Source organism: Canis lupus, chromosome 18, assembly GCF_003254725.2.
Source record: "Canis lupus dingo isolate Sandy chromosome 18, ASM325472v2, whole genome shotgun sequence".
NCBI classification, from domain to species: domain Eukaryota; kingdom Metazoa; phylum Chordata; class Mammalia; order Carnivora; family Canidae; genus Canis; species Canis lupus.
Genome location: NC_064260.1, coordinates 52,924,160 through 52,945,138, shown reverse-complemented (window position 1 = coordinate 52,945,138; position 20,979 = coordinate 52,924,160). Strand labels below are relative to the sequence as shown.

At 60.6% G+C, this 20,979-nt stretch overlaps 2 protein-coding genes across 4 annotated transcripts in view; one reads left to right on the top strand and one right to left on the bottom strand.

The window, feature by feature from the left end:
• MACROD1 (mono-ADP ribosylhydrolase 1) overlaps positions 1-20,979 on the bottom strand; it is a 149,714-nt gene that overhangs the window by 32,125 nt on the left and 96,610 nt on the right.
• Positions 136-20,979, top strand: part of FLRT1 (fibronectin leucine rich transmembrane protein 1) — an 81,284-nt gene continuing 60,440 nt past the window's right edge. For 2 of the 3 annotated variants that reach the window (XM_049096697.1, XM_049096695.1), the window contains exon 1: positions 136-294. The gene's annotated coding sequence lies outside the window, so the exon portion shown is untranslated. The remainder of the gene's footprint in view (positions 295-20,979) is intronic. The other variant, XM_049096696.1, reaches the window with a different exon arrangement.

Sequence of the window (20,979 nt, the reverse complement as noted above, 5' to 3'; positions counted from 1 at the left end):
CCGGCCCTCGCCTCGCCTCGCCGAGCGCACCCACGGGCACACGCACCCCGGCCCCGGGCGCACCTCGCGCACGCCCCACGGCCCCGCCGGGCACCCGAGCCGGGCAGATGCGCCGCCGCGCGCCCCCCGCCCCGGGCCCGCCACCGCGCTCCGCCGCGCGCCGGGGGCTCCTGCCGCGGGCCCCCCTGGGCGCCCTCCGGCCCCGGTTCCCGCCCGCTCCTTGGAATAACCCCTGAGGCTGCAGCCGTCGCCGCAAAGTTTCCCGAGGAGACCCGCCTCCCCGGCCCCGCGCAGGTGAGGAGGGTGCGGGCCCGGGCGCCGGGGCGGCGGGCTGGGGCCGGGAGTGCGCGAGGCGCCGCGGGGGCCGCGCAGCCTTGGGGACTTGGGGGGGCCAGGCCAGGTCGGCAGCCGAGCGCCCGCGGCGCCACTCGCCCGAGCGGGGGCAGGAAAGGGCGGGGGCTCCCTCGGAGCCCCGGTCCGGGTCCTGGCTGCGCCCGCAAGGGAGGCGGCCCGGCTGGCGGGGTCCGGAGGGTTCGGGGCGCGCGGGGAGAGGCAGCCGCCGGCCCCGGAGCCTCGCTCCCGGCCCCAGCAGCCGCGTGAGTCACGGCTGGAGCGAGGTTTTATTTTTAAAACGACTTCAGGGGGGGCACGAGCAGCCTCCAACTTCCCTCCCTCTGCGGGCTGTGGACTGTCAACCCCGTGTGGGGTCGGGGGCCTGGGCGCTGCACCCGGGCGTGCAACGGGGTGGGGTGGCCAGGCTAGAGGCGGGGGCGGCGGGGCCCCTCCAAAGCTGGTTGCCGGCGCGGGCACAGCTCCTCCTCTCCGGGGCTGGAGACCCAGGGGCAGAAGGCTGGGGAGTGGTGTTGCCCAGCTGCAGGGAGCCTCGCTGATCAGAGCTCTCCGAGGTGGAGAAAGTTGTGGAGCAGGGATATCAGGGGGCTGCCCCAGGCTTCCCAAGCCTCGGGGCTGCCAGGCTCTCTGGGGTGTGTGGTTTTAAGAGACTACAGCCCAGCTGAGGTATGCCAGGCCCCTGCGGCCGAAGGCAGAGCCCTGATGGGAATAAATAAAGCTGGGGCTGGGGGCGGCGGGTGGGGATGGCTGGGTCCTTCCCTGCCCGGCCCCACCCCGGCCCCTGCATCCTCAGGAAGCACAGAGGCCAGCCCCCCTGCCCCCAGGTGGCTTAGGAACTGGGGAGAAGGCTGCCTGTGTGGGTGCACAGAGCCTCGCGGGAGGCAGGGTGCCCCTGGCAGAGGGATGTGGGCTGGGGCATACCCCTGTCTGCCCAGCAGCCGTGGACAGGGTGGCTACACTCAGAGCTCCAGGCTCAGGTTTCTGGAGTGAAAGCCAACTGCATCTCTTCCTGCCAGCCCCTGGAGGAGAGGCGCAAACATCACCTGTCAGCTGGTGCCGACTCCGTGGGCGACTGTTCAGGGCTTCCTCGGAGGTTTAAAATGGAAATGGCCTGAGCTGCCAGGGCCAGTGCCCAGGAGGGGATGCTGCCCAGCTGGGCAGGCAGCGAGGCAGCCCTGGTAGGTTTGAGGGGCAGGAGGAGCCAAGGGGCTGTCACGTCCCAGCTGAAGGGCCATGCATGGGCAGCTTTGGGAGTAGGGCAGGCAGGCCGACTGGAGTGTGTGTATGTGGGGGCAATACGTGAACACGCTGGCCCCATGATCCCACAGAGACACAGAGACCGGACATTTGCACACAAAGCCTCCCCAGAGCGAGTTCAAGGCAGGCACGCCCAGGGGCAGCCTCTTCCTCTAGACCATGCTCACAGCTCGCACCGTCCGTGTGCCCTTGCTTTACTACCTACGGCTTGCAGGTCCCTTCACCTCTCTGAGACTCAGTTTCCCCTGTTGGTGAATGAGGTCGACTGTCCTCTCCACCTGAGGCTGAGCTTGGCGGGGGATGGGACTACATTATAAAACGAAGGGAGTGGGACAGATGTCCTGCTCCTGAGCCGAAGAGGTCCCTGAGAACTGAGTGCACATGCAGAGGCTTCGGAGGGGTTGGGGGTCAGATTCCCCCCTGCCAGGGGGCTGTGGGTGGATTGCAGCCTGACGCTGATGGTCAGCGGCAATGGCACCCTCCCTGTGGCTTCTTCTCTAACATCCCTGGGAGGTGCACCTAGTTTGTTTTTAAGGAGGTGATAGGGAGGGGTGCCGCCACACTATCACATCACCTGCCACCAGGGCTCGAGGGGAGCACAACTCAGCTCTGTAGACTGGGGCCTGGTGGCTGTGTTGCCTGCTGGTGACCCCAGGCCTGTAGCCTCTGGGGACCCTGCTTTCTTGTCTGCATAGGAGGATACAGTGGTTGTCCCACTTCATGAGAATGGGGGGCACCCTAAGTACAGGAGCAAGGCACACAAGATGGGCAGGTTGTGTCTATACTAGCTTCCAAATTAGCAGAGAGATAGATGCGAGGTCCAGGTGGACCTGAAATGGTGGGTGTCAAGGGACGAAGAGGCAGGCCTGGAACCAGCTGACTGCCCATAGAGGCCTTGCGCAATGGCAGTTGTCAAGAAGCAGGTGCCCTGGTGCAGGGGAGGATGAGGCCCTTGGGGTTCACTGGGCACAGCCCTCTCTGCCCACTCAGCTGGGATAGAGGCATCGGGCAGAGGCGGGGAGGTAGAGAGTTTGGTGCCAGGTGGGGCATGCTTGGCAGGCTCTGGGCTAGGGGAAGAGACAGGTGGCTCAGGAGCGGCGGCAAGCAAGTAGGTGCCCTGCTCTGCAGTGTGGATGGCCCCACTCTGGGAGCTGGGACCCGTGGACAGCTACCTCCCTGATTGGCTAGGCTGCCCTGGAGTCAGGGCCCAGAAATGGGAGTCTGGCTGGTCGGCCCTTCCACCCAAGGGTCCTTGTGACTTGTGGTTCCTGGGAGGGTTTCTCTGCCTGGCCTGCTGACCTAGAGCAAGTGACTGGATCTTGTTGGGCTTCAAATATCCTCCTCTGGAAGGTCGAGTCACCTTGGGAGCCCCACTACGGGCTGCTGCATGTGAAGCTCCTAGCCCAGAGTTTATCTTAGCAATGTGGGGCTCTGGGGATCTCTACCCCTCATTTGTGAAGGGTTTCTTCTAGCCTTGGGGTAACAGGAGAGACTGACTTGGCCCCCACCCCCGCCACCAAAGCCCACTTCAGGTGGGATGTCCCCCATTTGCTGCCAGGGATGCCAGCTCCAGTGCCTGGCCCCAAGCAGCGGTGAGAATGTTCTAGGAGGGACGGGGTAAGGCTCAGGGGTTTTTGCCTTGAGGCCCTCACAGGATGAGGTGTGTGGGCTGTGAGCAGATGTATGGACCAGGAGGGTGGTGAGGGGTGTGGATGTGGCTGGAGGTCTTAAACACTTGCAGGCTGCCAGACTGGCTGGTGGGTGCTCACCATTAGGGGAGACTGCCGGGCCTATGGAACGGCGGGCCCAGCTGAGGCCTCTCGCCTGCTCATGCCCCGGATGCACAGCCCTCTGTGGATTTGGGGGGGGGGGGTTCCTCCCCCAGAACCACCTGGGTTGTTTTCCCCGAGACAAAGTTCAGGCCTCCCCTGGCTTGTGCATTCTGTCCTCTGCGGTGGGGCAGTCACCCTGGGAAGGCTGGGGTGGTGGGGAGCAGGCCGGATGGCCAGAGGGGAGAGGGGAAGGACAGTGTGACCCCAGGGTGCCCCTGCCAGGCTCTGCTTACCCCCAGCAGCCAGTTTGACATTCCCTGGCAGCAGCTGGAGCAGAGAGGGTTCCACAGAGAGGGGCTGCATTGTGCAGGCCTTGTTTGCCTGCGCAGCCGGTGGATGCCTGTTTACTGCCGCCTATGGGCCCCCAGAGCCCAGCTGCTCCCTGGGGTCAGCGGCTCTGCAGATGACGTCAGCATTTGGGGGCCTCAAGTCGCCTGTGGAAGTTGTTTGCTGGATTCGACACAGCCCTGGGTTTTAAACTCTCACCATTCACTTGCCTCCTGTCCTTGGAGCTGGGGAGCTGGAGAGCTGAGGAGCTGGGGAGCTGGGGCTGGCGGGAGGGGATGGAGGGGGCAGGCCGTGGGCATTACTGTGGCAGGTGGGGGCAAGGAGGTAACACCTCTGGCTCTTCTGTCTTTCCCTCTCTCCCTCCTTCCTTGCTTGTTCATTTGCTTGTTCGTTTGTTCATTCATTCATTTATTCGTGAGCTAGGTGTTGAGCACTGGTTACGGGCCAGGCACAGTGCTGGACTCTGGGGAAAAAAGAGGGAAACAAAACAACCCTGAGTCTTGCCCTCAGGCACCCTAGAGTTGGGAATAGGGGTCAGCCAGTAATCGGGAACTTTCCCTCCCACAGAGTAGGGGAGCCTGGATGCAGAGCGGGTGTTGGCCCCACGAGGCTGGGTGTCAGAGAAGCCCGTGGGGGACTGGGGGTCGCAGAAGGAGGCGCCTGAGCCAATATGTGAAGTGGGGGAGAAGTCAATGAGGAAGAGCACAAGAACGATGGGCCTAGCAGACAGAGCGAAAAGGGGGGCTGTGTGTGTGCAGACCCCTTGGCAGGTGTGGGGAGCGTGGGGGGTATATGCAGCAGCCTCAGGCGTCTGGACCGTGGTCTGTCTCCCGGGGTCTCTGCTGGCCTGTCCACCTTTATCTCTCAGGACTCCTGGGTCTTCCTTGCAGACTGTCTGCCCAGTCCTGCTGCGCGGGTCCCTGTTTCCGAGAGCTGAGTATCCACCTGCGTGGGCAGGCTGACCCAGCATTTGGTGGGCTGGGAGGGAGAATATTTGGGCTTGTTTGTGATGGGACAGTGGCCCCTATGTAGACGGAGGGCTGCTAGTGCCAAAGGGGGTTCTTTAGAAACCGTCTCCTGGCTCTGAATGGGGCACCGGGCAGAGCAGGGGCGGGCTGGAGGAAGCTGGGACGGAGGCACCAGGACCCGGCTGTATGGGGCTCAGCTAACCACTAGGGGACACTGCCTCCCAGGCAGAATGCAGGACCCAGGCATCCAACAGCGGGGTGGGGGTGGGGGCGCCAGGGGGACCTGGCTGGCAGGGAGGCAGCGGCTGGGCTGCTGGGGGGGGGGGGGCATGGCTTTGTACTTAATAATAAGCAAGATTAAAACTAGGGTTGCTGAGGCACTCGCCCTGGCTGTTCCCGTCTGTGTTCCTCCCAAGAAGCAGCTCTGTGGCCGTGTTTTTTTCACTCCCCTTTCCCTCCTTCTGCCTGAATTACTCGTTGGCACCAGATTACAACAGATTTAGCAAACTGTAAAAAAAAAAGAAAAAAGAAAGAAAGAGAGAGAGCGAGTGAGCGAGTGTGCTAGCTAGGAAGGGAGGAAAGAAAGGGGGGACTGGCTTCGGAGAGGAGCCGGCATTTATCTACAGAAGCAAATTACTCGTGTCTCGCCTGCCCCCCATTGCCCCTTCGATCACCATCCCTGGTGACGCCTGGGAAATGCTGCCCGGGAACATGTCCTTAAAAATGCCACTGGGTGCTGGTGCCAGGATGGGCTTTTCCTGGGGGTGGTCTTGCCTAGGGCTGCCTGGTGGAGGCATGGGAGCAGAGAGAAGAGCTGCGTTTTTAGGGGGCTGTAGGGGACACCTAGGGCTTCTTGGTGGAGGGGGCCCCAGGCCTGTTGGTCCCAAATGGTGGAATGGCTGGGGAGGAGGGGTCGGGGGCTGGATGCACAGCCAGGATGGCAGAGGGCAGGGATTGCGAGACTGTCTGGTTCACTGGTGCACCCCAGTGCCTGGCAGGGGGCCTTGGCACCTAGTATGTGCTAAGCGTAGTGTGGGGTCAATGACCAGGTGCATGAATGGTGAACCAGGACTGAGTGCCCCCATCAGGAGCTGGCATGGGTGGCAGCAGAGGGCCCGAGCTGGCAGCTGGGCCTCCCGAGATGAAAGCCACTGGACTGGGCTGGCCTCAAGGGACACACCCTCCTAGGTCCTGGCTCAGATGCTGACCAAGGTTCCCTGCAGACCCTGCCCAGCAGTTGCCTGCTGGCTTTCCTGGGATGACCTTGATTTCAATATACTCCTCTGTGGTCAGACTTGAGGGGCCCGATTCTGCTCAGGGAATCTGGCTGCTGGCGAGTCCCAGGATCCTGGGAGTTGGCAATGGGCCCGAGGATGCCTGTCCCAGTTAAGGCACAGGGTGGGCTTCAGTCAGCCACTGGGCTCCTGGACTGGGCTGGGCTGCCCCTGCCCTGAGTGGGGGACTTAGGCTCAGTGGGGTGCAGGCGGGTCTCACTCTCTCAGAGAAGCTGCTTGTGGTGGGCCAGGCCTGGAGCTGGCCAGAATGAGTTGTCCATGTCCCCGTCCTCCCAGGGCCACATCAGGACGGGAGAGAAATGTGCGCTGTGCTCACACCTCTCGATCACTCGAGCTTCCACACAGACTCTTGCACACACAGGCTCACACCTAAGCCTCCTAACCCACCTTCCCTTAACCAGGCAGAGCCAGGCCGTGAGGTGAATGAACTGCACATCCTACCCCTACGCCCAGGACATCTCTGCTAGAAGGCACGAGTGGCTGCGCCACCTGACCCAGGGCCCCTTCCTCTGCAGCCCCTGCCCCTCCTGCCCTCCAGACAGGGCTGTCTGTTGCCTTTGGTTTTTTCCCAGGCCCCTGTTAGGGCAGAGGCTGAGTGCAAAGGAACAAAACGCCGGAGTGACAGCCCCCTCCCAAGCTCTGTTCCACCTGAGGAGACTTGGAGAGCGTCATCGCTGTGACCTAACTTGCGGCCCCAGGGAGGGAGCCGAGTAATCAGGTGGGCGTTCGGCAGGGCCACTTGCTTGGAAGCAGCGGCGGAGCGAGTAGGGGGCTGGTCCAGTGCTGAGCACTGACCAGTGGGTACAGAGGGCTCCTCAGAGGGCAGTGGGCCTCGGAAGCCCTCCCCCCCTCCCAGAGGCTGCACCCCCTGTCGACTGCCCACCTGTCCAGGGAGACAGACCACACGTCCGCCCCTGTCCTGCCAGTCACAGTAGGGTTGTATGTGCTTCAGTGTCCCCACTACTGCTGGCCAAGGGGTTGGACCACAAGGCCCTGAAGGGCCCAGTCACACTGCGCTCGCGCTATGGAGACGGCCGGGCACCACCGGGCTGCAGCTTCTGGGCACTTCTGCCTGACCAGGTCTGCCTGACTCGTCTTCTTCCCACTGTGAGAGTAGGGAGACTGAGGCACAGAGTGGAGAAATGCCTTGCCCAGGGCCATGCAGAAGTCAGGACCCACCACGAGGCAGCTGGGCTGCGTGGAATCAAAGTGTGCGGTTCTGGAGTCTGGTGGACCTGGGTTTGAATCCAACCTCTGACACCAGCTGGGGGCCCCTGGATACCGCTTCCCTTGCTGTGCCTCAGTCTCCACCCCTGTGAAATTGGATGATGGAGTGCCCTTCAGGGTCTGTGTGAAGATGGCATGTGACAGTGTCCATGGAAGGGCTTCACAGGAACCTAGAGTGACCACACTGGGGCAGATGAGACAGGCCCCGTCAGGTCTAGGGCTCTGCCCCTGGGCTCTGTGCACCTCCAGGAGGGGCTGCACACACTAGCCTCCCACACTCGGGCCCCCCCATCTGGCAGGCAGGCTCTCAAGGCATTTGCTCAGCCTCTGACCGGCCCCTTACCGGGCAAAGGTCGGGTCTCATATGTCACCTTCTGCCCAGGCTGGGTCCTCTAGGGTGGGTGGGGTCAGGCAGGACCCCCTTGGGGATTTCTGGGTACCTCCTGTGTGCCAGGCCTCAGGGTGGAAGCCAGGCTTGGGACCAGTGGGATTCAATGCATCCCATGAGGGCAGCAGAGAGGCCATCATGGCTGCTTTTACCGAGCGTTTACTGTCTAGGCCACCTGTCACGGAGCCATGCTAAGGACTCTACCTGTGCAGGATCTCCCGAAGGCTTCACAATTCTTGTTTTACAGAAGGGAAAACAGGCACAGACAGATAAAGGGATGGACCAAGGTCGCATAGCTAGGACATAGCCTCTTATCCTGTTAGCCCCCCAACACATGACTGTGTGGGAGAGGGCGGTCATTGTCGTCCTAGCAGTAGGTGACACAGATTGCACTTGCTACGTGCCGTCGGTATTCACTGGATTAATCCCCACAGCAGGCCTCTGAGGTAGGCTCTATAATTATCCTGATTGTTCCCTAGGAAACTGAGACACAGGTGAAGTGACTTGGCCTAGGTCACACCGAGGAAGGGCAGCCATTGAGTCAGATGTGGCCCAGTCCCATCTGGGTCTTTTTGCACGCTCTCACAGATGGAAAACTGAGGCGCAGAGGTGGTGGGTAACCCCAAGGCCTCCGGGGCCTGAGCTTTGTCTCTGAAGCTTCTCTGTCAACTGGGCCCCTCCCAGAGCTGGGGACCTGCCCAAGTCCGCCAGCTGTCACCTCCGGCCTCAGAGCCTAGGCCTCCTGGAGTGCCCTGCCCTGCCCTTCTGCCTGGCCTGCGTTCCCGGGCACCTGTGTGGGCACCTGCAGGCTGCCAACACATGACGTCATGCAGCACGCGTGGGGTGGGAGGAGCTAGGCAAGGGCTCTGAGAAGAGGGGCCTTCCGAGCCCTGGAGGAAGGTGGGTGGGGGCTTCCTGGAGGGGTCAGCCCCAGGCAGGGCAGGTGCGATGAGCCTGGCCTACATGGGCACTTCGTCCCTCCGCCACCCCCACCGCTTCTCTCCAGGCCCAGTGGTCGTGACGTTGGCAGGTGGCCCAGCTGGGCCTCGTGGCCCCGGTGCTCCCAGGAGGAGCCAGGCTGTGCGGGGGCCCAGGAGGGCGCGAGCGGCCCGTGGTCACGGAGCAATCTCCATTAGGCCCGTGAGCGAGTGGCTGCAGCTCCTGGAATCCTATTAAAAGCTTTTTCATTGTTCCCTGCGATATGCTCCGCTCCGCCGGGACCTGGGCATGTTGATAATTTATTTGTGGAAGGGAAAGGGGGCGAAGAGCACAGGAGAGAGGAGGAAATGTCATTATTTACTCAGCCGCTTTCTGCGGCGTGGGCTCTTCCGTGGGGCAGCTTGGGTGGGGGTGCACCCTCCCTCCCCAGTTCAGGGCGGGGGAGGTGGGTAAAGGCCTGTGAGGGTGCGACTGGGGTGGCTGGGCCCGGGGCCGGGGGAGGGCTTGGGGAGGTGAAGGCTGCGTCCTCCGGGGACTGGTAGAGGTTCTGAGAATCCAAGACCCTAGACCCAGACCTGCCACGGAGGGGGTACCCCCCAAGCTTTGTTGATTGCCAGACTCTGGTGTGGATGGTGTGCATGTGGCTGAAGCCTCCTGCAGCTGACTTTGGCCCAGGTGGGAGGCAGTGGCAACTTTGCTGGCTCCTGAGGGGGCAGAGTTGAGAGATGGCCTCTGGGGTCTGCAGACTGGGAGGGGGGGCGGGTCGCCAGAAAGGAGCAGCTGAGAGACCCCACGTCACCCATGTGGGCCAGCTGTGTGGCTGCACAAGTCCCAGCACCCCTGGATGCCATGAAACAGGAAGTGGCCTTGGCCTCCTAAGGCGCTGGGGAGCAACGATGGCAGCTCCTGAGGACCATGAGCGCATGCTTTATGTTGAATGCTTCCTGGACGGCGTCCCAATCCTCACCTCATAAGGAAACTGAGGCACAGAGGATCCCAGTCACACAGCCCAGCCTCTCTTAGCAGTGTTACTGCCTCTAGGCAGGCCCCACGGAGACCTGGCTTCCCGGCTTCCCAGTGGCCCCCTTCCAAGGTGAGGAAGGCCAGAGAAGTCTTCCTCAGGGGTCCCCTCTCTGCATTGTCCAACTTAATCATCACAGCAGCACTGTGGGGCTCAGGCGTCCTTAACTGCCCCCCCTTTTACAGATGAGGAGATAGGCTCAGAGAGGTGACTTCATTTGCACAAAGGTGGGGCAGAGTGGGATTTGAACCCAGGCTGGCTCTGGGCTCTCAAAGGTTCTCCTGTGCTGGGTGCCAGTCTGCCCGGGGGTGGGCAGCCCCTCCATGCCTCAGGATCCCCAGGCAGGGCTGGCTTTGGGACTAGGACCCCACAGAGGGTCAGGTCCTGGGTGGCTGTGCTTGGCCCGAGTCCCTGTCATGCACCCTCCTGGCTGGCTGGCTCTCTAACCTGCAGTGATGGGAAAGATGGGCTGCTGGGCCTCCCCCATCCCGGCCTGTCTAGCACACATACTGCCAGATGTTTAAAGAGCTCATACTTAATCAAACCTCTAGCTTGGAGATCATCATTGGCTTTTTCTTTCCTGAGAAATGGAGTCTAAAGCCCTTGGCTGGGCATTTCAGGCTTTCTCAGCTTGGTCCCAGTTGGCCTACCCGCCTTTCTTCCAGTCTCTCCCCCATTAGGCCCGTGGATGATGTGGCTCACCCCTTTGCTGTTCTTGTGTGGGTAAGGCCACCCTCACTCCCCACATTGGACGAATGCTGCCTGCCTCATCAAGCCCTCCCTGACTGGCCTGAGGAACCAGCTCTTCCTGCCTCCCATCCCCCCAGCACTTGGCAGGCCTCCTTTGTGATGGTTTACACGTCTGCCCCACCTCCACCCACTTTTATTCCTCCTCCTTTCCTTCCCCAGACCCTAGGAGGTGCTGCTTCTGGTATTCATTCATTTATCCAACCAAGGCTTCCCAAACCAGAGGCAAGTTGATAAATGGCTTTCTCTTTATAGCAACCCTGAAAAGGGGCATTAGCCCACTTTATTAAGGAGAAACCCAAGACTTGGGGAGGTTCGGCCACCAGGCTGAGGTGCCCCCCTAGGTCAGGGGCTGAGCAGCGATGGGATAGTAGTCTGGCTGGCACCCCCTGAGCCCTCACCACCCTTCTGGCACCGAGTAGAGCATTAAACATCAGTCCTGTTTGATTCACATTCACACAGATGCTGGGGGTCAAGGGTCGGGGGTCGGGATGGTGGATGTGCTTGGAGGCTCCGTTTTTACAGACAAGTAGACTGAGGCCAAGAGAGGGCACAGGGAGGCATAGCCCCAGCCCTGCAGTGGTGGGTGTTGGGGATCCCTGGGTCGGGGAGATGGGGGCTTTCCCGTGTTCCACATGCAAGGCCTGGACTATCCCTTTGGAGCAGGGAGCGGGGCAGCCCTGTACCCCAAAACCCCACCTGGCTCTCTGGCCTGCAGCCTGCTCTGGCCAGAGACCTCCCCATGAGAGGCTGGGGAGGCTGTGTGCCCACAGCAGGGAGTGGGGTGAGGGCCCTGCCCCCACAGCAGCTGCCGGCCTGGCAGGGTGGCCTCACAGACAGAGCTTATGAGAGCCAGGCCTTCAAGGAGAGCTCAGCTCCCCGCCGGCAGCTGCTCAAAGGCCTCATTGTGGCAGGAGGGCCCTTCACGGGCAGCTGCCCCCGCTGTGGGCACAGACAGAGCCCAGCCTTTGTGCCAGCGGGCTGCCCCTGCTCTGACCCGGGGTCATCAGGACAGAGGCTCTTGTCTGCAGGAGGCTGGGGACCTCCCTGGGGTGAGGGCTGCCCTGGACCCATGGAGGGCCTAGGATGGGTGTGGTCTGTCCCCAGAAGCCCCCCTCCCAGCTCAGAGATCTGATCATGGAGGGGGCCCGCCCCTGGCCTGAGTCAGGCTTGTTTGGGGAGGGGGTGTGGAAGCTGGACAGTTAGCAATAAACACAGTGCCCACAAGGACTGCTGTCATTCGTGGAGCTCCTCATGTGTCTGCTGGTAGGCACTTGCATGTGTTGCCTCATCGATTCCTCAAGGCAGCCCTACAGGTTTTGCACAATTATTTGTCCCATTTCACAGATGACAAAACTGAGGCTCTAGGGGGTTAAGACACCATTTCATGTCACATAACTCAAAGGGGAGCACAGGGTCCCACTCTGGAGCCTGTTTGTAAGCCTCAGGTACCGCCATCCCCACCGGGTACCTGAATAACTATCTGCCCTGGCCCCGCAGGGCTCCAACTGCCTTGCTTGATCTGCACTGAAGTCCAGTATGAGGGAGGCCCTGTCACCCCAGTTTGGAGCCAAGGAAACTGATGCCCTGAGAGATGGTGAGGGGGCCTGGCCAGGGTAGTATTGGGCAGACTGTGTCTCACATACAGCTTCCCTGCCTGGTCCTTACCTTTCAGGACAGCTGAGATGGTTGCCTGCACTTTGTAGATGAGGCACAAAAACCCCAGCAGGGGTGGTGGTGGGGGACCTTGGAGGAAGTGATGGACTCCCAGGAAGAGGGGCTGAGCCTCTCTGGTAGTCACCGGTAGGTGACTGAGCCCTCTGGTAGTCGGTACCTACCGGTAGGTAGCTGAGCCCTCTGGTAGTCACCGGTAGAAGGAGCCTCAGAGACCACTGGGCTATACTCCCATTGTGCAGTCAGGGAGTCTGAGGCACAGAATAGGGAAGGGGGTCTGGCCCAAGCCCCACAACCTTGGGGACTGAACACAGGCCTGCCAGCTATGCTGTTCACCGGGGTACCACCCACTCATCCTGGATGGGGAGGGGGAACACCAGCAAAGTGAGTGCTTGCCGTGTGCCAGGCCCAGTACGAAGCATTTCCCTGCATTAGTGGCTGATGCCTGTAACGACCCTATAAAGGGGGCACCATTATTATCTCTGTGATACTAAAGAAACTGAGGCATCTGTCCCCAGGCAAACTCCTGAGGTCAGAATCCCTGAGCAGTTGGGTCTCCTAGCTCAGCTGCTTTAACCAGCCCTTCCCTCCTCCGCAGGATCCTGACCCCTGGTACAGACATCCTTATGGCTCAGGGTTGGAGGTGCTTGCTCTGAGGGAGGGATGGGGGCTTGGGCTGGGGCCAGGAAGCAGCTCAGTGACCTTCTGCAGGGCAGGTGCAAACCAGCTGCTGAGCTTGCCTTCTCATTCCGAGCTGGAGCCATTTCTCCATCTGTGAAATGGGTGCCCATTCTGTCCAGCGCCTTCCTAGGAGAACCACAGGTGAAGCCCTATCTGCAGATCCCTGTATTGCTGGGGCAGGGCTGGGCTGGACCCCCGCCCTCCCAGCCCGGCCCTTTGGTTCTCCCCCAAATATTCTATTTATTTATTTTACAGAGAGAGCAAGAGAGCACATGCGAGGAGGGGGAGGGGAAGAGGCAGAGGGAGGAGAGACAGAGAACCCCAGGTGGACTCCATGCTGATCCGATGACCCCGAGATCACGACCTGACCCGAAACTGAGAGGTGGATGCTCAATCCACTGAGCCACCCAGGCGCCCCTCCCAGCTCTGCCCTTGAAAGGATATGTCTCAGATCCAAACCCCACAGCCCCAGGGAGGTCAGTCCTCCCTCAGAGCCTGATGGCCTGGGGATCGCTCACGGCCAGCCCAGGCCTGGATGCTGGATTAGAAATAATTAATGCTATTAATATTCATAACAAGCGGTCTGGTGAAATGATGAGGGTGATGATCTGCTCTTCCCCTGGGCTCTCTCCCGTGGACAGGAAATCAGGCCCTCCCTTAGGCCCTCGGGCCACAGTGCCTCCTGTCCAGGGCGGAGGTGACCCCTGCAGGGAAGGCAGGTGTCAGGCTCCCGGCCTCTCCTCAACATCGACAGTTCCCTCCCTGGACCCTCACAGCAGCTTGGGGTATGGGCGGGAGCTGCTTGCTTCGTATCAGCAGGATGCATCGGAGGCCTGGAGATATTAAACGGCTCTCCAAAGGCTCGGTCCCAGGGCCTGACCCCGAGTCCAGGGCTGTCCCTACTTGCCCTTCTGGAAATGTGCAGTCTGCCCCAGGGCGTCTGGGCAAGGCCAGCGATGCGGCCTGCCGGCTACCCCCGGGGTGTCCGCTGGCCCTGTGGGCAGAGCCTGGTGCAGCCGTTGGTAGGACACAGTGCAGATCTAGCCTGATGGCCTGGACTCCAGTCCTGGCTCCACTGCCTCCTGACCTCATGGCTGTGGCCGCGTCCCTGGCTGCACTGCGCCCCTCCGTGCCTCAGCTCCCACAGGTTACCCTCCCCAGGGCTGCGTGCAGGCCTGGTGCAGGGAGAGCCACGCAGCAGCCGGTCAGCATCTCCTAGCCAACACGCACTGTCGGAGCACAGTCCTTCCTGAGCCGCACGGTCAAGCCCGCACGCACACCCGAGGATTCTGATGCGGGAAGGACAGACGGGTTTGCGTGGCCCAGGATAGAGTGGGGCTGAGCTGTGGCTCGGTGTGCAGACGGCCTACTGGCTCTGGGCCAGGTCCCAGGCAGGGTTCTGATGCGTCAGAGGACCCCAAGGGCCCTGAGAGCCCACACCAGCACAGACGGGGCACCTAAGGGGGCGATGGTGTGGGGCCGTGGGTCTGTGAGCCCGGGAGGAGTTGGGCTGGTGGGGTGGGGGCCCCTGGTGGCTTGGCCTGACACCGTAGGTGGTAACAGCCATGCAGCAACCCCTCCCTCCCCAGGGCCTGGTGCTGATTGAGTCTCATGATGACAGGGCGGGGGCACCCTCACTGGAACCTCACTCCTGGCTCCCAGGCGGCAGCAGAGCTGTCGGCGAGCAGGCTAACAGCTGTTTGTGTGGAGACTAAATCTGTCTGGTCTGACAGCCGCCACCACTGCAGTTTCCAGCGTGGGAGAGGGCCATGAGTTGACAGCAGCTGTGTCCACCAGCCCTGGGCTGGCCCCTCACGTGGGCTGGGCTAGGGCTCTGGGATTCCCCCCACTCCTCACTCCTCCCAACACCTCTGTATTCCCGTGGCATCTGGTCTCACCCCCCTGCCTGCCTGCCCGCTAAGGACACCAGGGCCTGACTGAGCTCCTCTGGATCCCAGAGGCCACCCTCAGTCTGTCTGGGGTCCTGTCTTTCTTCTCTTGGGGTTTTGAGGGGCCGTGAGCGAATGCTCTGAGGCTACTTGGTCCCTGGGCCCTGTGTCACGGGTTTATGACATTCCCGCTCAGGTGGGAGGTTGTCAAGGTCAAAGGTGTGGGCTGCTCATGAACTTGGTTGGTGTCCTGGGGAGTGTGTGGGGTAGAGGAGGGCCGGGTCCCCCATACCACAACAAATTCCTTCCTTGAAAGATGCCTCAGAACAAGCCACCCAGAGCTTCAGTTCTAAAGTAGGGATGCTCGGTTCCAAATGAAGGGTGACAGGAAGCTCAAATGAATATTGTCTGGAAGAACACCTTCGCGAGCTGTGAGGAGTTGTGAGAATTATTTTCCTGTCGCTGTGGGGAAGGTTTGAAGCATTGACAGGGGCTGGCAGGATGGGCGGGACCAGAGTGGCACACAAGCCTATACTCCAAACACTCCAGGGACTGCCCTGGACAGACATGGCTAATCAATCCCAGCACTCTCTCCTGCTAAGCCGAAACCTGGGGAAGGCCTGCCTGGGAGGGGAAGCTGCCAGGCCCCCCCGGCAGGTGTTCTGCATATGAGGACAAGGGCTCAGAAGGGCAAAGCACCTTGCCACGGCCACCTAGCCTCCAGAGGTGGAAGTGGGATTCTTTTTTTGAAGATTTTTAATTTGAGAGAGAGAGACCACAAGAATGGGGGGAGGCGGAGGGAGAATCTGAAGCACGCTCCATGAGTAGAGCCTGAGATGAGACTTGACCCCGTGACCCTGAGATCATGACCTGATCTGGAATCAAGAGTGGATGGACGCTTAACCAGCTGAGCCACCCAGGTGCCTCATAGAGGTGGAGGTGGGATTTAAACTCTCTTCTGAATCTAGTGCTTTGGGATCGCGGAAGCTTGCGGTTCAGGGGGCTCCTTGCCTGGGTGGTGCACTGCCGCAGAGCCAGTAGTGCCCCCTGCTGGGGCCCTCCCGGTTCCCCACGGGACAGGCGCAGCGTGGCCAGGCTCGGCCTCCTTACCATGCCATTCCTCCCTCCTGGCCTGTTAACCTTTATCAGTGGCAACCTGCCTATGCCTGGTTTAATTATGGCTGCTGTATTCTAGGCTTTTAACTGTAGCCAAGCGGTGCACCTGACTGAGGGGCATGTGGGCTGGGGAGAGGGTCTGCAGTCACCAGCATGGGCTGGGCTGGGCTGGGCTGAGGGCCCTTGGATGGGCATGCTGATGGCAGGTGGGCGGGGGGAGGTGTGGGGCTCCCCTCTTTGGCTCCAGGGCTGCCTCCACATAGCCTCGTGCCTCTTTAGGAGGTAGTTCTGCTGGCTTCCAGGTTACCCTTTTAATTAAGCCAATTAATTAGTGCCTTTAATGAAGCAGATTAACCAGGCCGGGCTCTGCAAACGGAGCTGCCGCAGCCCACGGGTTTCCTGCAGGTTGGGATTTGGAGATGGCTGTCCAAGGGGGCTGGGCCAGGATGTCTGCATCTCCCATGGGAGGAGGACCCCAGGACTCCTTGGCTCTGCACAGCCACCTGCCCCGGGGGCAAATGTGGACCGAGACTTAGAGAAGGGAAGTAGTCTACTACTCAGGGCCACCCAGAGCTAGTGGCAGGGCTCAACGGTGAGGCTGCATCCCCGGTTCCCTCCACGCCATCCTGCCTGCCACCTCTGTGACCTGGCGTTGGTTTCTTTACCAGGTGTTTCCTATGTGCTAGGCACCGTGCTGAACGCTATGCTGGATGATGCCACTGGCTTGTCTTCCAGCCCAGTTCAGGAAGGCAGGCCCGGCCTTGGGTGGCAGGAGGCATCCCAGGCTGCTCCCACCAGGCAGGAAGAGAGGTGTGCTAACCAGAGCCAGAAGGAAAGACTCAGAGAGGACCTACGAAAAGAGGCCAAGGAGGCTCCCAGCTCCCTGGAGACGTCTTTATGAGACAGGGACCCACGGAGGTCCCGGAGAGGGTGAGGCTGCCTTAAACACACTTCTGCCCTCGGTGTGCCTAGCAGAGCGCGCAGGAGTGAGGAGGGTCTCCCTGGGGCCAGAGGACAGACGGCAGCCTTCTCCAGGATGGCTGGGCCTCGCAGAGATAGTTGGCTTGGCCTCAACAGGATAGAGCAAGGACTGTCCGACAGTGGGGAATGTTAACAAGTTTCCAAAGGCGGGCAGTCGCTGCCTCCCCAGGAGACCTGAGCGGAGTGCCTGCCAGACACCACTCTGTGAGCCATGGTGGCTCCGCCAGCAGATCTCAACACAGTGGGTGCTCTCCTCAGGATGCCCTCACCCTTTATCTCTCATCTTAGGCACTTTCCTGCACCCTTGCCTCCTCCTCTTCCAAATGGGTGAGATCCACCCTGTCTCTCACTTCTCAGACCACAGAAATCCCCCTCCATCTGGCTGTCTAACCCATAAACTTTCTTGCCCTGGGCCTCCGTGTCCCCCCTCCTGTCGAGGAATCCTTCCTTTGTCACTCATCCTGTCTTCTGGAGGTGCTTTCCCAACAGCTCTTAAGGACATTCTAGCTTTTCTTTCTAGCTTTTCTTTCAAAAGCCACCCCCCAGGGCCTCTCCTTTCCCCTCCACTGTCTTCCACTCCTCCCCTTCACATTTATTTTTTTTAATTTTTATTTTTTATTTATCTATGATAGTCACACACACACACACACAGAGGCAGAGACATAGGCAGAGGGAGAAGCAGGCTCCATGCACCGGGAGCCCGACGTGGGAGCCCTATGTGGGATTTGATCCTGGGTCTCCAGGATCGCGCCTGCCTTTAGCGCCACCCAGGGATCCCTCCCCTTCACATTTAAATTTCTCTCACCTGTCATTGCCCAACCCACTGCAGACTGGCCCCCACCCACCTTTGCCTTCCTTTTCTTTGCTGACACACTGCCTCCTCCAGGAAGCCTTCACTGCTTCCCCAGCCTGAGCCAGAAGCTGACCCTCATCACAGCCAACCAATGTGTCCTGAGAGCAGTCCTGGACCTTAGTGGGTCTCTGAATCCACTGTGCCCGCCACAGGGCCTGGCACAAAGCCCAGGCTGGACGAGGCGCTCCCCTGGGGCCAGAGCGGGGGCGGGGGTGGTGAGGAGCAGCTGGTTGCTTTGCTTCTGTTTTACCTTGAGGGGGGCACTGTAGGGTAGGCGGAAGATAGGAATGGGAACAACAAACGCCACTGTCAAACTCAGAGACACTTCTTTAAATACCAGCTGGAAGCAAACCAGTTTCTGGGTGGGTGGAGCTACCCTTCATTAGCAGGAACCGTGGGAGACAGGCGCTTCACAGGGGCCAAGGGGGGATGGCACAGGGAGTCTGGGGGTGGGAGCAGGCCGCTTGGGGTCTTCTTGTCCCCCTCCTAGATGGCTCCCCTCCCCCTCCCATAGCGCCAGGGAGGAGCGGGGAGCATCTCACCTGTGTCCTCTCCCCGCACAGAGCACGATGTGACATTCTCTACATAGTGCGGCTCCTGAGCAGTGTGCTCTGGGGAGGCAGGAACCTCATCTCCCTTCTGTTCCCCCGGGCCTGGCACATTAGATAAGCAAGAAATATCTATGGATGGCTGGATGGCTGATGGGCTGTGGGGTGGAATGCCAGGTGTATGCCCCACTCCTCTGCACTGCCTTGGTTTCTCCTCTGTACAGAAGGCACTGTATCCCTCTGGATACAGTTCTTCTGACTAGGCCTGGCTTGTGATTGTGGGTGTGCCCTTGTCCCTCTGGACTGCTGGGACAGCCAGAGTCTCCTGATGACAGCCACGTGGGGAGGGCACTCAGGGAACTCACGTGAGTGACAGGCCCCCGAGATACCTTGTCAGTCCTCTGGGCCTCAGGCTTCCCATCCACAAAATGGGAGCAGCTTATCCTTGCTGGCAGGAGGGTATATTAAGGCAGGAAGGAGAGGAAAGGGGGCTCGGGAGGTTACTATGATCTTCCCTTTCCCCCCATACGGAGCCAAGGCAGTTGGGACCAGAGCCCACTTTGCTATCAGTCTTCCGGGCCATCTAGGCCTGGCCGCCTTCCCGGAGGAGCGGTGGCAAGGCACAGCCACTCCCACACTCCCAACCCTCCCCCAGCCCCCCCCAGGCTCTGCTTCAGTGCCAGAAGGAACAGGCCCTCCCTCCTGGTGGAAATTCACACCCACAGCCTAGCCAAGCCGTCTGCAGGGAGGAGGGGTGAGGAAAGGGGAGCAGCTGTGGGAACAGGAGGCTTCACCAGAGTGGACAGAGATGGGGCCCATCTGTAAGTGACAGCCGACAGACAGCTGGCGGTGGGGGGGTGGCGCTCAGGTGGGCCACCAGCCCCACCGCAGCCCAGCCAGTCTGTAAGGGCTGGGGGGCTGGGGTAGTGAGCACTGGGTCTGGGTGGCGGCGGGCCGGGCTGCTTGTCGCACAAGTGCAGAGCTCACGGGTTGGGAGGGTAAGGCTCCCCAGGGGCCCTGCCCACCAGTAGTGCCCGCTAGGGATAGCTGAGAACCCAGGGCGGGTGCTAAGCCAGTCTTGGGGTCTCCATGATGTGGGCAGGGGTGGTATGAACCCCCAGCTGAGGCCTGAGGCACAGGTGAGGGGCCTGTCCCACCACCCTGGGAAGAACACTGGCCTGTCTTAGAAATCACATCTGTACTCCCCAAGGCTCTAGGCCTGGGGCTGGTCTACACCCCAAGCTCACTGCCACAAAGACAGCCCCCTCTCTTCCTCCCTGGTATCCCTGGCCAGCCCAAGGCCTGCTCTGGCCTTCCTTTTGGCCTCTGTTTCCCCAAGAAGCCTCTCCTTGCAGGCCAGTCCTCTGTACACCTGTTACCACTACACATGGCTTTCAGGAGGCTCATCTGGTTCCTTAGCACCTGGTGGCCCTGGTGGCTGGATTTAGAGGAGGGGACAGCCCACTGCTGGCTCTTCCCAGTTTCCCCCCACCTGTGGACCGAGAGCAGGTGGGTTCCTGTATTTAAACCAGAGAAATGGCAGGATTCCTTCTCTGCCTTGTCCACGTAAGCAGTATCACCCGCTGAGGGTGGAGTGAGAACCTCATGGGCAGTGACCACTCAGGGCCAGCCTCGAGGACAGAGAGGAGTCAGAGAGACCTAGTCCTGGCCTTCAGGAAGCTCCCAGTTAGCAAGGAGACCTGATGCAGAGCCAAGCCAGTGTTCGCCAGGGCCAAACAGGCCATTATGGCCCTTTTTCAGATGAAGAGGGGGCAGATGGGCTGACATCTTCAGGCTATCTGACTGGACCTTAAGATGGGGCCTTGACTCCAGGGCATCCTCTCTGCCTGCTGGAAGGGGGTCTCCAAACAGGAAGACTGTGGCTGCCATAAGGGTGTGCTGGGGGAGGGACAGTCACTCCACAGCACCTGTCACCGCTCCTGCCACAGTAGAGGGCCAGGTCAGGAGAGGGGGCTGTGTGCAGGGACCCCTCAACATGTCTGCAGAGCAGAGGGAGACCTTCCCAGAAAGCGGGGCCTGACAAGACCTGAATGCTGGAGACTTGTGGAAGGAGGAAGAAGGGAGAGGAAGGGAATGGGCATTTACTGAGCACGAGGTTCATGAGCCCATTGAATTCCCATGACCCTTGAGCAGACGGCTGTACCTCTGCTTTATAGATGGGGAAATGGAGGCATGGATTTGAACTCAGGTGGGTTCAATCCCAAAGCCAGTTATTCTTGCCCGGTGCCACTCCTGGGCTGTGGCTGCCCAGACAGCTCTGCCCCATGCATCCCAGTCTCTGGTCCCGAAGGGCAGCCCAGCCCCACCCTGGGCTCAGCCCTTCTGGGATGGCCTTCCTCTCTTGGGTCTCTGAGCCACAGCTCAGAGATCTGCTAATATCTGGCTGTGTTATGTACAATTGCAAACCCATTATAGTCCTATTTCCCTAATCTATGACACCTTATCACGGCCCCCAGTGGCACTGTGTTTCTGAGCATTGTCCACCCACAGAATTATTAATCCTCTCATTTGGTGGCTGGTAGAGGGGGTGGAGCAGCAGACCAGGGTGACCTGTACCTCTCGCCCTGAGGGAGCCGTGGGACGGGGCAGCTGGAGACCCCTGCCAGCCTGTGTGCTCCTCACTGCTCATCTCAGCTCCCTGAAGGGATACTTAGAACAGACAGCCCTGCCCAGGGCTCGGCCTGGACAGTCGTCTTTGGGAGAGGAGGACCTAGCAGCTACTCCTGTGTGTGCTGGGCCTGGCTGGGGGGGCGCCTGCAACTGCACACCTGAATTCGGGAGTATCGGGGTAGGCCTCTCTCTGGGTAGCCACCTCCTGCCTTCTGGAAGGGGCAGCAGATGCCCCAGGCCCAGAGATGCTCTGAGGACACTGGGGAGGGGGCAGCAGTAGAGCCGGCAGCTGC